Here is a 14688-nt window from a genome sequence, read left to right as displayed (position 1 = left end):
CCAGTGCCTGCTGCTACCCAGCAGGCCTCATGAGTTAATAGGGAAAAAACAGGATTCACATTTGCCTCTACCAGCCCCTAAGTGCCCTCGCTGCCTCTCATCTGCTTGTAGACACGTACAAAGCGTGCCTGGAGAAATAAAGGCCTTGCACAATTCACACAAACCTAAAAGGCACCGGAGCATCAGAAAAGGATCTCTGAAGTCTAACTCATCATCTTCTCATTACAGAGAATGAAATGAAATGAAATCCTTCCAGAAATAAGCTATCATTCTTCCCACCCCCTGTTCCAATATGCACTTGTAAGCACATTCTAAGTACAGACAAGACATGGCTATCTAGACTCACCTAAATCCAATATTATGAATTATGTTCAGTGTACCTTCAAGCCAATTTTCAATAAACACAAATCACTTAATAAGAAATTAAGAGCATTACACATTTCTCATGCTCCCATGCATTCAGCATTAATGAGATTTTGTTTGTTAAGCTCACAGAACGACAAAGTGTCTAAAAGACAGACACGGCCTTTTCCAATTTCCATTCATTCAAGAAATAGTTATTGAACATTTTTTGTAATATGACAGTCCCAAGACACACACCTGTTCAAATGCCGATTTTACTGGCCTGCCCCTCAAGTAATGCTTTAGTGCAGTGTAACTGAAAAAAAAAAAAAGATACTTGGAATTTTACAAGACTTGCTTTTAATTTATTCTATTACTAACTGCCAGGTAACTCTGTGCATTCATTTATACACACAAGCTTTACTACATGCCAGACACTGTAAATTCGGCCCTTAAAGCAGGATTCTCTTGCCCACAATGGTCAGAACTGGGTAAGCAATACCCCTGGAAACCTCTGCGTCTTCGTACCCACTGGAATGGTACATTGATTGTAATTTAGTGTAACAAGAGTTACAGCAAAGGTGTTTACAAATAATTCAATTTTTAAATATAAATTTAAAAGGCTTCAAATTTTCTCATAATAACAACATTCTTACATATGCATTCTATGCTTTCCTGAGAAGAAAAGACTCGGTACTGAGATGTGCTCCCCACTCCCAGTAAATCTGACCTTTGACTGTGAACATCTATCCAACGTGCATGTGTATGTACCCTTAGGTTAATAATTCCTCTATCAGAACCTCCTGGAAAACAAAGTGGTGCTACTAAAAGGTAACAAATATTTGGATGTACCCAACATGCCTTCTTGGTGTCTTCACCACACTGGCTGAGAACTTATTGGAAAGATCCACAGCTTTGACAGACCAGCCAATCAAGAACCTGGGTGTACACGCCCGGAGGGTCTTTCGTTCAACTAGAAAATGAGGACCTCGAATGAATATACTACAGTCGTCCTTCAGTATCCATGGAGGATTGGCTCCAGGGTCCCCCTTGGGAACCAAAATCCACGGATGCTCAAATCTCTTATATAAAATGGCATAGTATTTGCATATAACCTACACACCATCCTCCCAAATACTTTAAATCATCTCTAGATTACTTATAATACCTAATACAATGTAAATACTATGTAAATAATTATAAATTCAATGTAAATGCCACATAAATAGTTGCTAGCATGGCAAAATCAAATTTTGCTTTTTGAAACCACTTGGAATTTTTTTTTAATATTTTCGATCTGTGGTTGGTTGAATCCACAGACACAAAACCCGTGGATATAGAGGGCCAATTGTATATCCCACCAGTACCAGTATCATAAGAAGTCCTAATATCTCAGGGATATTTTTCAACGTTTGGTCTTAGATGTTCCACTGTGAAAGGCAATAACATACTATTCAAGTTAAACATCAACAAATATGGTCATTCAGTTTTAAATATTAAACACTGGTAAGATCCAGCAGTAATAAGAATGGGGGAGGGAATTCCCTGATGGCCCAGTGGTTAAGAATCCGCCTGCCAATGCAGGGGACACGGGTTCAATCCCTGATCCAGGAAGATCCCACATGCTGTGGAGCAAGTAAGCCCATGCGCCACAACTACTGAGTCTGTGCTCTAGAGCCCATGTGCCACAACTACTGAGCCCACGCTCCTAGAGCGCGTGCTCTGCAATAAGAGAAGCCACCGCAATGAGAAACCCGCGCACCAGGACGAAGAGTAGCCCCCGCTCGCTGCAACTAGAGAAAGCCCGTGTGCAGTCACGGGGACCCAACGCAGCCAAAAACAAAAAATAATAATAATTTTAAAAAAAATTTAAAAAAAAGAATGGGGGATCAAAGATTTATGTTATTTCACTGAGCCCAGGGAATGATGGTCTATAGGAAGGAAGAGACACCAACAAAGGTAAGTTCATTACAAGATGGAATTAGGTGCCATGACAGTAACACAAACTGTAGTGGGCAACCGCGTGTAGAAATATCAGCAAACAAAGGATGTTGCAGCTATCAGCCACTACAGCTGCCCCCAAAGGTGAGCCTTGAGGGAACTCAGGATGGAAAGAGAATGCCTGCCATCAGGCCGTCAGACACTGCAGCCTCTCACCCATGGTGCACCCTGAGGATACTCAGGATGAGAAAGCACAGGATACTGGCCCCAGAGAGCTGAGGTAGCAGATCAAAGGAATGATTTCAGTGAGCCCAGACTATTGCATCTTCCCCTACGTAGAAAAGCGTTAAATTCCTTTACTTGGGATGTCTGGTTTTCTTTTATTAACAGTAATCTTGTGACGTTCCTACTACCTGGTCTTTGTTGCAAACACTCCTCTATATCCTGGCTCTTGCCTCGCCTCTTCAGAGCAGTGCCTCAGAACTATCTAAGATGCTGTGTCCTGGGCTTACGTCCTCACTTTCGTCCACCAACTAAAACAACTCTCAACTTTTAGGTTGTGCACTTCTTTCAGTCGCCATCACAAAGGAGCGGATATCATCAGAGGTGTAATTCTGGGTTGCACTGGGCTGGCCCTACTGACATTCCCATCCTCTCTAACTCCAGGCGTGTCTTCCCCGTTTAGCTTCCCCTCTGATGCTTCTCTTCAAAGCAGTGCAGAGGGAGAAGGACAAACTAACTTTCAGTTCATTACATATTTAAAAGAAAATATATTTTCCATAGGTCTACACTCTTGCTTCTTTTTAAGAAAGCTGATATACAAACAATTGAAAGTTGAAAAACAGATAAATTAAGGAGAAACAAAATATTCTTTATAAAAGAATGTGCCACAGGATCTGCTTAAATAGTGAGCTTTCCCTAATTGAATGCAGTTAAAATGTGATTTGCTTGGAAAAATGGAACTGACACTCACATTTAAAAACATATCTATTGTATAAGAGCAATCTAGGCTTATTCACTTTGATTATTATAATAACCACTGATGAGCTACATTGTATGAAAGTGGCAAATCTTATAAAAATACCTGTATTTCCCTCTCTCTCTTTGGAGAGGAAGTATAATATGTTATTAATCCTACCTACTTAACAGAAATAGAGAGAGTATAAATTGAACAGGCTGTGTGTACTGCTGAATACAACTTGGGAATAAAGTCATTAATGCAAATAATTACACATACAAAATCTGCACTTCCAAAGTAAAAGAAGATTATCTAATGATTGGATAATTCAAGGAGATCTAGGAAATTGATTTGGCAAGGTAGTATGTTTTTGTCTTACGTTTCCCAATCAATTGCCTAGACTGCATAATTTCCTCACTGTAATCATTGTCTTCTGAATATAAATGGAAGGCATATTGTCCCCTTGTTAATGCAGGCACTTCCAAGTAGATGATGTCACTTCATCTCAGTAAAAAAGATGCTGGTGCCATCTTTCTGACTTTGGGTCCCACAGGCATTTTGTCCTTTTCTGGGCCTATCTAGGTAAACAAGAGCCAATTGACAAAGCTAACTTTTGAAGGGTCAGACACCACATTTGTTTAATATGCTCCATGCAAAATCAGTACAAGGTAATAAGAGCACTCAATACATTTTTGCCAACAATGACACACCGATTTGAAGAACCCAGCACAGGCCCTCAGAAAGGCTAACAATGTAATGTGTACTTAGTTCTCCCAGACTGTGAATGATCTGCTATGTCTACAGGAAAGATGAAATGCCAGATTACATTAAACTGCTGCTAGTTAGAGAACATACCTATGAAGACAAGGAATTAAGAAATCGTGTAAAACTAGCTGTTCACATTAATACCAGTGCAGGAGGCAGCTAAAAACTGTAATCAGGTAGTGACAAATCCTCAAGGATTAGGTGAACTGTGTTTCTCCCTCTTCCTCACTTGTTCTCAACATTCCCAAGTTATTTCTTTATTAATTACAGTATTTTCAAGGCTTTATAACCATCAAATGCAGTTCAAAAAGAAATACATCCCACAACAAGGATATTTAAAAAAGAAAAGAATTTCCCAATCTCCTGTATGACTGGGAACTTTTCCATAGCCACAATCTGGAGTAAAAAGGATTGATACCACTAACTGATCAACAATAAAACTGAAAAGGACGCAGAGAAATGTGGATTTCAGTATCAGATAAATATAATATACAGGGTGAAACATGCCATGAGAAAGAGACCTTCTGTCAATAAATCCAAGTCCTGGTTCACTAATTAAACCATGGAATACAGCATCTGAATATGTAGACACCAGACTTCAGCATTTCTTAATTATATTCAATTCCAGGCATATTTTTCCATTTAATTGACATTCTGAAATGCCTTTACAGTCCTATCAGATAGGTACCAAATTCTCAAGGGAGATTACTACACACTTTTGAATTCTGGTTCATCTGACTGAAATGGTTATTATGAAACCTTTTTTGAAATGTAGGAAAGATTCACATTTTCTCCCTAAATCCAGCAACGCTAAAGTCGCCTGCATTTGGCCTACTTTCGTGTGTGCATTTCTTTACTGTGAGGCTCTCTACAGCCAGGCCAATCTGATGAAACCGCAGCTACACACCCCAGCCTGGCACAGGTCCACGCCACATGTATCACACAGTGCATTTCTCAACCAATCACGGCACCAACGGCCATCATTTAGCCACTACTTAGAGCCAAACAGAGACCACACCACATGTTTCACACAATGCATTTCTCAACCGATCACGGCACCAACAGCCATCATTTAGCCACTACTTAGAGCCAAACAGAGAATTTCAAACCAGTCTTAAGAACAGACTTCAGATGCCCAAAATATTAATCACATACTCAGATGTTTAAAAATCAGCAAAACGTCATTTGTAACAGATGCTCTAGGTTGCAAAAAAGACCAAGCTACCCCTTCTCCCAAGATATAGCCTCCTTCTGCTTTTGAAGAGAACACACACACTCACTGTTTATCTGATAGAAAAAAAATGATATTTATACTGTCATTAAGCACATTTGTCACTAGATTTAATCTGTATTATCTGGCATGCTTTCAGATGTTTATGAGTGTTAAGTAATGTTCAATGATATTGATATTTAGAAGCACTAATAATTTGGAGTTTATTTCAAAATGTGAAATGTAATAGCCGCTCCAGTGTGCTCACTTTTTAACCTTCTCTGGTTCAGTAAAGGCTATAATTTTTATCAGATTGTTGGGAATTTAATTTACTTGAAGTCCTAAAGTTACAATTAAACTTCCGGTTAACCTTTCCTATCTGTGCATCAGTCAACAGCTAGGCTTGTCTCTGACATCTCAGAAAAGAAAAGAAATAAAGAAAAACTGAAACAATATTTGCAACTGCTGTGCAAAGTGCAAGTTTCAGCAACTCATGCTGAACATCCAAGTTTTACCGTTCTGGCCTTTTCACCCATATTCTGAAAGCTAGCATTACTAGGCTTACCATTTACTTGACATTTTTTTTGAATGTTAAAAAGCCAGCAACAGACCTGAATGCTGAATTCCTAAATGACAGAACACCTCAAAGTTCTCTGTGCTAAAGCTAATTCTGAGATTACTAACTAGGCGTCAGAGGAAAATGGAACTAAGAAGACGCCAATTACATCAGTATATGGGAATGAAGTTTCTTCCTAACATGTGCCAGAAGCATGCCTGCCAAACTTCACAGATCCCTTCACCTCCAACATTAAACAGTGCTGTGATTTTTTTTCCTTAAGTGTACACATCTTGAGGCACAACTAGACTGTAAGCTTCTTGAAGACCTGATTCATTTTTTTGTGCAATGCATTTCTTGTAATCCCTACAAATAAAAAGAAAAGTGGGCATATATTGACGGATTACATTGAATTCATTCCCCAAATTCAGAATTACATTAAAAAAAAAAAAAAAAGACTCCAGATAGAGCAAGAATCCAATGTGAAAAAGGACGGAATTTCTGTTCCTGAAGATGTTTGAAACTTTCCAAATATCATTTACCAGCTCCTAGACAGCACCATGATTGCTAGCTGGAGAAGGCACCATGGCAAACTAGAGTCAAACAGGCTAAATCCACATTAGGCAACAGAAAGGACGTTAAGCACCGGCAAAACTGAGAACCAAAAAAAACACAGGAGGATGGAAGCCGTGAACCTTCCCAGCCACCTCCGTCAGGGCCAGTCCAGCTTAACTTCAACACAGTACAAAGTCCCAGGGGTTACATTCACAGCAGGAGAATGCAGAGCACGCGTTTTTGATTTCCATTCAAATTCCCCGGGGTCTGGGAGCTTCGGACAGGAGTGAAGTCTAACTCCCAGATGGAGGCACAGCCTTTGTAGCAGTGGTCCTTGGCCTTGGCTCCCCCATGAAATCCCCTGGGAGGCTTTAAAAAATACTGATGCCTGGGTCCTACCTCCAGAGAGTCTGATTTCAATGGTCTGGATGCAACTTGTGAGTCAGCTGTTTTAAAAGCCTTTGGGTGATTGCAAAAGTGCAGTCAAGGTCGAGGACTCCTCCTTTAGGATCATTTTGGGGAGCTTTGGGTGGTGTGAGAAGCCTCCCAGAGTTCCCTGTTGAATAATAATAGGTAGTGCCATAAAGGGTCCATTAAATTTTATGCAAAAGAGCAAAAATGAATGACTCTTTAAAGAATCAGTAGTTGCCTCCCTAAAAGGCAACTTATTTGCACCCATACTTTTTAAATACTACCAACAGGAAAAAAACCTTAAAAAACCCAGAATTAGTGATGGAACCACAAGGAAGCCAGAGTGTGTGAATACGTAGCGGAGGAAACGGGGGCAGGCAGGTGCACCTGCATGCAGGCTCCCAGACACACTTAAAACACCTAAAAGTTCCTCTTTGAAGCTGGGGGTGGGGAGATGGGGAACCACAAAAGCATAATGGAGAAAAGGGCCTGAATAAATTCTGGTGTCTTACCAAAATACTGAATAACATTCCAACAGCCTATTTGGCCTGTTCCGTGAGTGTGTTCTTCCAAAAAGGAGCACTGTCCTAAAGAAATGAAAGAATTGATTAATTTTGTACTGTCTTGCTTACATTACAGTTTCACTAAGAATTATGAAATTGGATTATATTCACTTTTATACTCCCCCCTAAAAGTTTGCTCCAGCTCATATTATTCTCTCCCTCCTCCTCCAGGACCCTGCTCAGTGACACTCTTTTGTCGATTAACAAATATGTCCATGTGTTGATTTCTAGTTTGCACACCTGGGTATCCTCCCATCTTCCCAACAACACAGTAAGCATACAGAAGCAAAGGATACATTTTACTTTGACAATGGGCATATCTAAATCCTGCCTAGGGTCATAAACGTTACTGACAAGAAATTTAAGTGAAATAAATTTCTTCAAGAGATAAAAGAAACAAAAAAATAGGTTGAAAAAATGTAAAGCTTTTTTTTTAAAAGGAAAAAAAAATAACCAAAATGACTTCAAATTCAGTGTGACTTAACAGAATAAAAATAAAAGGATGAATTTAAGACACACAAGGGCAAGAATTAATTAAACAAATTTCCTTTATCAAATAGAGGTTGTAATCCACAATCCTGGAACCCTGGAAGATCAGAAAGGTGAAATACGAAAATTTGCTCAAGGATTCCTCTCAGGGTCCCATGTATAACTTTTCTCTCCAGGCAAGGCAATACTCTCATAAAGCATTTTCTAAAGAAGGGCAATCTCAAAACCCTCCCCCAACCTCCTCCCAGGCCTCCACATTCATACATATCTATCCAGCAAAGGAAGTAAAAGTAACACACTTTGATTATATAAAGAATTTGCTCATTAAGTTTTGAAATCTGTTCTCTATTTTCTGCAACCACCATCATGCCAGGAAATCCATTCTCAAATTTTCATCCCTTCTACTTTAATACAAAAATACCTCAATCCTAGAACTGGCTAAAATTAAGACTAACCAGGGAGTGCCATTCCAATCCAGAACTACTAGAATGGTCATTTGTCACTGTTGCATGAAACTGATAGCCTATTTTGGTAGACCAGAAACTGGCTCGAAGCCACCAGACAAGTGTCAAATACGTTCTCAATAAATTCAATCTGTGGCATTAAACTGAGCCTTTTTGTTTTTATTTCTTTAAGGAAAGGTAAGCTTTCCTAAAGTTATTCTTGGAAAGAAAGTTGGGGAAAGGAAGCAGTGTAAACAAAGAAAGAAAAAAGCTTATTAAAGAAGTAGATTACTCTTCAATTGACAGAAAAATCAGTAAGTTTGAGAAGCCTGTAGAATAAAATTGAGCAAAACACAGAAAAGAAATGTACCATCAGGGTCTTCACAGAGGAAGTCACCCAAGCCACAAATATTTATTTAGTGTCTATTAGGCAGTAGGCATGGTATCCTCAAAGGACAGACTATAAAAACAGACCCAACCCTCACAGTGGGGTAGAAAGAAGCTCATAAAGACATATTCAACAATTAGAGATTGAAACGTATTTCAGAAAATCGTATCAATAAGCAAAGCAATCTACACTGGGGTTGTGTTTCTTCCTTTAATTTTTTAAGACCCTGCACATCTGTGGAAATCAGGGGCTCTCTTATCTTCAGGAAGGAATTTGGCAGCAGACATGTCCTCCCCACTAGGTCTGTCAGATCTCTTTTAGATTATCATTCCTTCCTGGTGTTTGTCACAATCAGCAAAGACAACAGCTTATCAATAGTCCTTCCCCAGCAATCAAAGGAAATCAATCCAAATGTATGGTCCCACCTGATCCCATCAGACGATCCTCACTCAGTGCTCTTGCAGAAGGAGAGAACCTAGGAATGCCTCACACTTCAAGTAACCAAACATCACCAATATTATCCTTTCCCTCTTGCTCAGCAGGAAAAAGTCAACCTACCAGTCAACCGGACAGAAGTGGGGTGTCAAGGAAAGCCACACCCAACTCCACAAACAGGAAAATAAAGCCACCATGGTCCTCTTTGCCTCAGAAGCTATTAATAAAGCATAACAACACAAGAGCCACTCCTCAGACCAGCTGCTAATGACTAAATATCCTCTCCTCACTGGTAACTGCCTACTTCTATTTAACATAATTCATTAGCCAGATTACAGTGGGTCATTCTGCAGCATATGAAGAAAGCAAGGCTGATAACATAACCTGACACATCAAAAATGTGTCATCAAAGTTATGTCATCAAAAGATTCTTCTGTGAGCAGCGTGAAGAGCCATTGCTTTACAAAAAGCTGTGAGCTGGCAAAATAACCATATAGCATACAGGTCAGTGGGGAGCCACTCTGTTTATGGCTACTCATTTCATTTTTGAGTAGCTCAGCACAACTGTAATTGCTAGTTAACAGATAGACTGGGTCCTGAGTATTTTTTTTAAAAAATCCCCAAAATGACTCTGCCAGGAACCAGAACAAATACATTTGAAAAAAAGGGGAGGGGGGCTTGATAGCCAGTCACTGATCAACAAACACTGGCTGTGAAAATCCTGCAGCTCCAAGACACGGAGCCAGCCCCGCAGCTGACCGATTTCTGATCTCTGAGCCAGCTGCCTTTCATGTGAAGGTCTCTGTGTGGCTCTGATATGAAGACATTATAACTGGACAGTTCTGGGAACTTTCTCATCCCAGCTCACTGTGCACAGAAACTGGCCCCGCCACCATTCATGGTCCAAGTTCCAAAAAAGGCAACAACAAGGATTCACGATTAAATATCCGCATACCGCTTAATTCTAAGAGACAACTTTTCTCCTCGTAAAACGTTAAATACCCTTCCCCCACTCCACCCTATGAGGAAAAAAAAGCACATCAAAGCGCTAAAGTTATTATGCATTTTTTTGTCTTTGTCTCTTGGCGCCCTGGTTTTCTTGGCTGTCCTTTATTCTCTCACTGCTCAACTGCTCCAATTTAGGAATACGAACTCAAAAAAAAAAAAAAAAAAGCAGTTGGCTCAGGGCAGTTTCCAGGATTCTGCAGAATCTCAGTCTCTCCATCTCTCTCCCTCCTTCTCTCTCTTCCATCCCCTTCCTTCCTTTCCTTCTCAGATTCAAATCTCCACGTCACAAACCAGAACATCATTCAGGCTTTCGATAAACGTTAAGAGAAGTTGCGTGCCTGCCGGTGGAAGCGAAATCCCGGCTCTCTTTGATTGATACTGAGAAGGGAGCACCTCAGTTCTCGATTCCTAGATGGCGGGCTTCCCCATTCCACCACCTGGACTTGCCGCCTGGATGGGGGCAAAGTCGTCTACAGTCCTTCTGGTCGGTTCTCAGTCTTTCTGCATGTATTTTAACCCAGCCCGGGAGGAATCAGAGAATCTAATCCTAGCAACAAAGCCGGGAGCACAAATCCACCGTGATGAACTGGTCGGCCCGCTCCCCCGCCCCCGGCCTCCCACCGCCCCTGACTTGCCTTTAAAAAGACAGGCGTTGGGGCCAGAAAATTAAAACGTCCGAGGCGAGGAGGAGAAAAGCGGCGGAATACAAGTGGCCAGAGCGGTTTGGGTTTCGTGGTTTGTTTACGTGTCTCTTTTTTAAACACCAAGGACCCCCAAATGCGAACCTAAGCTAGTCCAGCCCCCCCGTGGGAGCGTCGCACAGCCCTAGGCGCTGCCCAGACAACTCGCCCCCCGCCCCTCCCGCGTCTGGCTGGGGCCAGGGTGAATGGGGGAGGTTCGCGCGGGTTTGTCTGACACTTGTAAATGGAAGTGGGATCCAACTTGGAAAACAAACGCGCCGGAGTCTGGGGGCGGGGAGGAGCGGGAGACCGGGGGAGAGGAGGAGAAAAGACTCTTCAAGCAGCAGCGCGCTCCGCGCTTCCCTCCCTGCCTCCCACCGCGGCTGCTGCAGGTTCGCCCCAACCAGAAGCAGGAGTCCCGCTCGGCGCGCGGTGGCGGTGAGACAGAGCCCGGGGCCGAGGAAGGTTGAACCGGCCAGACGCCGCGAGCCCAGGCCACCGAGCAGCCACGCTCCAGGCCGCAGGCGCCTCTCCCTCCCGGGGGCCTCTCCAACCCGCCCCGCCCCCCCTCCACGGTGACCTCGCCAGGTCCCTGCAGGCTCCCTCCCTCTTCATATCCTTTCTGGGATCCCCTTCCACTGCCAGGTTTACCCCATTATCACGCGGAGCTGCAGCCGCTGGATGCCACCACCATCACCACACACACACATCCCAGGAGCGCCCTCCTCTCCTCTTGTCGCAGGCTACCCAAGAGGCTCCCTTAGTTCACAGCCAACCTCCCGCCACCCCCGCATCCTTGCCCCCTGCTCGCCCCCGCCCACGCGAGCCGAGCAGGGAAAAGCGAACAATGAAAGTTGCTTTCCGCGAAGCCTAATCGCGGTCAATGTTTAACAGTCTCGGAAAGCACACGCGACGGAAGTCAGCAGGAGAGTGGAGGGAGGAGTACGGACCACAGTGCTGCTAAAAATACCCGGGCCCGCCACCTCGCGCAAGCCGGGGGGCCAGATGCACTTTAGCTCAGCGACCCCCACTGGCGGAATACTGGTGCTCAGCGCGCCGCGCGAAGACTGCCCCGACCACCTCGGCTGCCTCCCCGCCCGCGCGCCTCAAACCCCCGCCCGGACCTCGCACCCACACTGGTCCCCACAGGGGAGTCTACCCGGCACCGCCCAGGAGGGGGCCCTGAGAGTGGAGCTGGCGCGCCCTCGCGTTCGCCCCCACTCCCCAACCCAGGGAGGGCCGCAACGCACCCCCAGGACACTCAAACCCGCGCGGCTTTCTTTTCAAAGACAAGCAACCTTCACGCACGCCCGCCAAAATCCTTGCACTCCCAAGGCACTCCGTTTCCCTCTCCTTGTCAAGATAGCAGGGAAAGTCCCACCTCCCCGCCACTCCGTAAAAGACTGTCGCCCTAGTCTGAGAGCTGCTGCCATTCAGCACATCTCACCCTGCCCATGACCCGCGCAAACCGGAGTCAAGCACGGAGTGGACCCGCAGAATGTCTAGTAACCCTTTCCCCTCCCTGGCCAAAGTGGAGTCTGGGCTCCCTGCCCCACCCGGCGCCTCGCCAAGCGACGACCCAACTTGAGCCTCCGGGTCCCTCAGGTGCATCCATTGGCATCTGAACGTCCCCACAGCGCCCGACAGGCAACGGCTACCAAGCAGGTTCGCCGCCTGGACCCTCTCATCCACCTGCAGCGGGCGGCCGGGGCTCGTGGCGGGGGGGGGAGGGGGATGGGTGCACTGAGCTGCAAGCCCCCTCGTGTCCCCTCTCCGAATCCTCAGCCCCAAACTTAACCAACTCTCCATGCCAACCTCCCGGCTACCGCCACGAGATCTAGTCTCCTTCCCCTCCTTGCAGCAGCAAAGACTGCTCAGAGCTGTGCTGAGGCAGGAACTTTACAAGGTGAAAAGTTTCCCCCACGCGCTCCGCCGGCTCTCGCCTACCCGAGCCCACCTCGCAGCCAGTTTGCACCCGGCAGCTGGAGCTGTGCTGCGGAAGGCGCGCTCCAGCCGGTGCACCGGCCAGCCAAATAATCACGTTAAAAATGCCCACGCACCCTTGCCTCCGCCGGCAAACCTCCGCTACACCAGGCGCTTCCCCCGCTGTTCTTCCTCTCCCGGCGCTCGTGCCCGGGGCGAGCCGGCCACCCGGCCGCTGCCGCCGCAGTGCCTGTAGCGCGCTAGCGGGGACTGGAGCCACGAGCAGAGGCGCTCAGCGCTCGGGACGCCGCCGCCGGGGCTCGCAGGCGGAGGAGCGGAGCTGGGAGGAGGAGAACGGCAGCGGGGGGAGGGGGACGGTGGCGCGAGATCCCAATCCGCAGCCCAGATCACAGCGCAGCCTGCCGGGAGGAGCGCCGGCTCTCGTGTGTGCTCCGAGCTGCCGCCGCCGCCGCTACTGCTCGGCGCCTGGCTGCTCCCAGCTCCCCATCACAGCCGACGCCGACGCACGGCCAACCCCTCTCTCTCATCTCCCCCTCTCCCTTTTCTGTCGCTGTCTCCTCCTCCCAAACCGCGAGCGCAAAGGGCGAGGGGGAGAGAAGCACCGGCGTCTGGGATGACTAGCGATCTCGGAGCGCCGCGCTGGGGAGAGGGGGCGGGTGGAAAGGGGGGGTGATGGGGGAGGCGCGGCGAGCTGGAGGGCGCTCCGGGCGCCGGGCCTGGAAGCTGGACTAATTTTAGAGCTCGAGCCTTCCCCCACCGGGTCCCTGGGGCTCCAGGATAACACCAACGTTCCTTGGTGGCGCGGGCGGAACGTGGTGCAGGCTTCAGAGAACTCACCCACACCGCTCTCAGTCTCATCCCTACCACAGCCTCGCGCAGAGGTCCAGCACGTGTTATTCTCGGAGGACAGATGAGGAAACTGAGGCACATGGAGATTAAAATGGCTAATCTAAGATCCCGAGGTTACTTTGTAGCTTGAAGATGAAACCATCCAAAGGGACTTTTGATTTTATTACGTGCTTCCCAGAAAGGGTTCCTGCTGCTTTCCCACACACTTCTGGATCGTGGGGTCATCTAATTCCCCTGTGGAGGAGAGAGTATTAAACTAAAAGGGTAACCATGGCGCATTTTCTTCCCTCCTTCCCTGCCCCCAGATCGTTTTAAACATTTTTTTGTCGAAATGGAGGAGAGGTACTTCTAAATGGAATGAGTGATTGATCTGGGGCTTGATGATTTGCAACTACAACCTGTCTGTCCGCCTGTTCCAGTAACTTGTGCGCCCCCATCCCTCCTACGCTTCCCAGCCCACACCCCGACTCCACCCCCGACGCACACTCTGCTGCGGCGGAGTCCACGCTCGTCTCGCGCTCCGTGTATCCTCGCACTTCCGCCTTTCTTCCCCTCAGAACCGAGAAGCGTCTTAACACCCCCCCGCCCCTGTCCCCCATCCCCACTCTCCACACACAGCAACGCACATCTGTCCTTTTAGCAGGCACACGAGCTGGCGCGTTGCCCCGGATGCTCTCTCCCAGGCGGTTTGTCCCCAGCTCTACCGTTGGCACCAGGGGAGAGGTGAGCTAGGCCTGCAGATCTCTTCTCCAAAAGAAATCCTTACTTTTTTTGAACCATGAAATTCTCCTTGGGGAATGAGGTATAGGGGTGGCTACCGGGGGCTTTGTGCTCAGTCACTAGAGCGAGTCCTTTAAAGAGCCAACTGAGTCTACCTTTCTGTCCTTAACAGTTCTCAGCCTGGGGCCGCTGCCCTGCCGCAGCTACACAATGGCCCCGCCGCTCCCCACAGGTGGAAGGTTCCCCTTGAAAGCCTCCAGCAACCTGGCTGCTTTGACTGCCCCATAAAGCACAGGCATGCATGCTCTGGTCACTCTGCCCTGAGAGTTGAATGTGAATTCTAAAGGCCAGTGACAGCTCCCCATACATCAGCTAATTCGGAGGTAATCAGCTTGATGTTACATAGGGCTTCACTGTCACAGAAGGCCAGA

General features: G+C 46.4%; 1 protein-coding gene across 10 annotated transcripts in view; it reads right to left on the bottom strand.

Annotated features, from left to right (window-relative positions):
- The window catches only part of FAT3 (FAT atypical cadherin 3), a 702395-nt gene extending 688342 nt beyond the window's left edge, over nucleotides 1–14053 (bottom strand). For 6 of the 10 annotated variants that reach the window (XM_082340432.1, XM_082340440.1, XM_082340441.1 and 3 more), the window contains exons 1-2: nucleotides 12805–14053; nucleotides 7251–7325 (exon numbers count right to left, since the gene is read on the bottom strand). The gene's annotated coding sequence lies outside the window, so the exon portion shown is untranslated. Of the gene's footprint in view, nucleotides 1–7250; nucleotides 11371–11395; nucleotides 11493–12804 lie in introns of those variants that run through there. The other 4 variants (XM_082340436.1, XM_082340439.1, XM_082340438.1 and 1 more) reach the window with 4 other exon arrangements.
- Between the last annotated feature and the right edge of the window lie 635 nt (nucleotides 14054–14688).

Source organism: Balaenoptera borealis, assembly GCF_965194805.1.
Source record: "Balaenoptera borealis genome assembly, chromosome: 11".
Classification (NCBI taxonomy): Eukaryota; Metazoa; Chordata; class Mammalia; order Artiodactyla; family Balaenopteridae; genus Balaenoptera; species Balaenoptera borealis.
The sequence above is the reverse complement of the archived record's forward strand: the minus strand, read 5'-3'. Positions and strand labels throughout refer to the sequence as shown.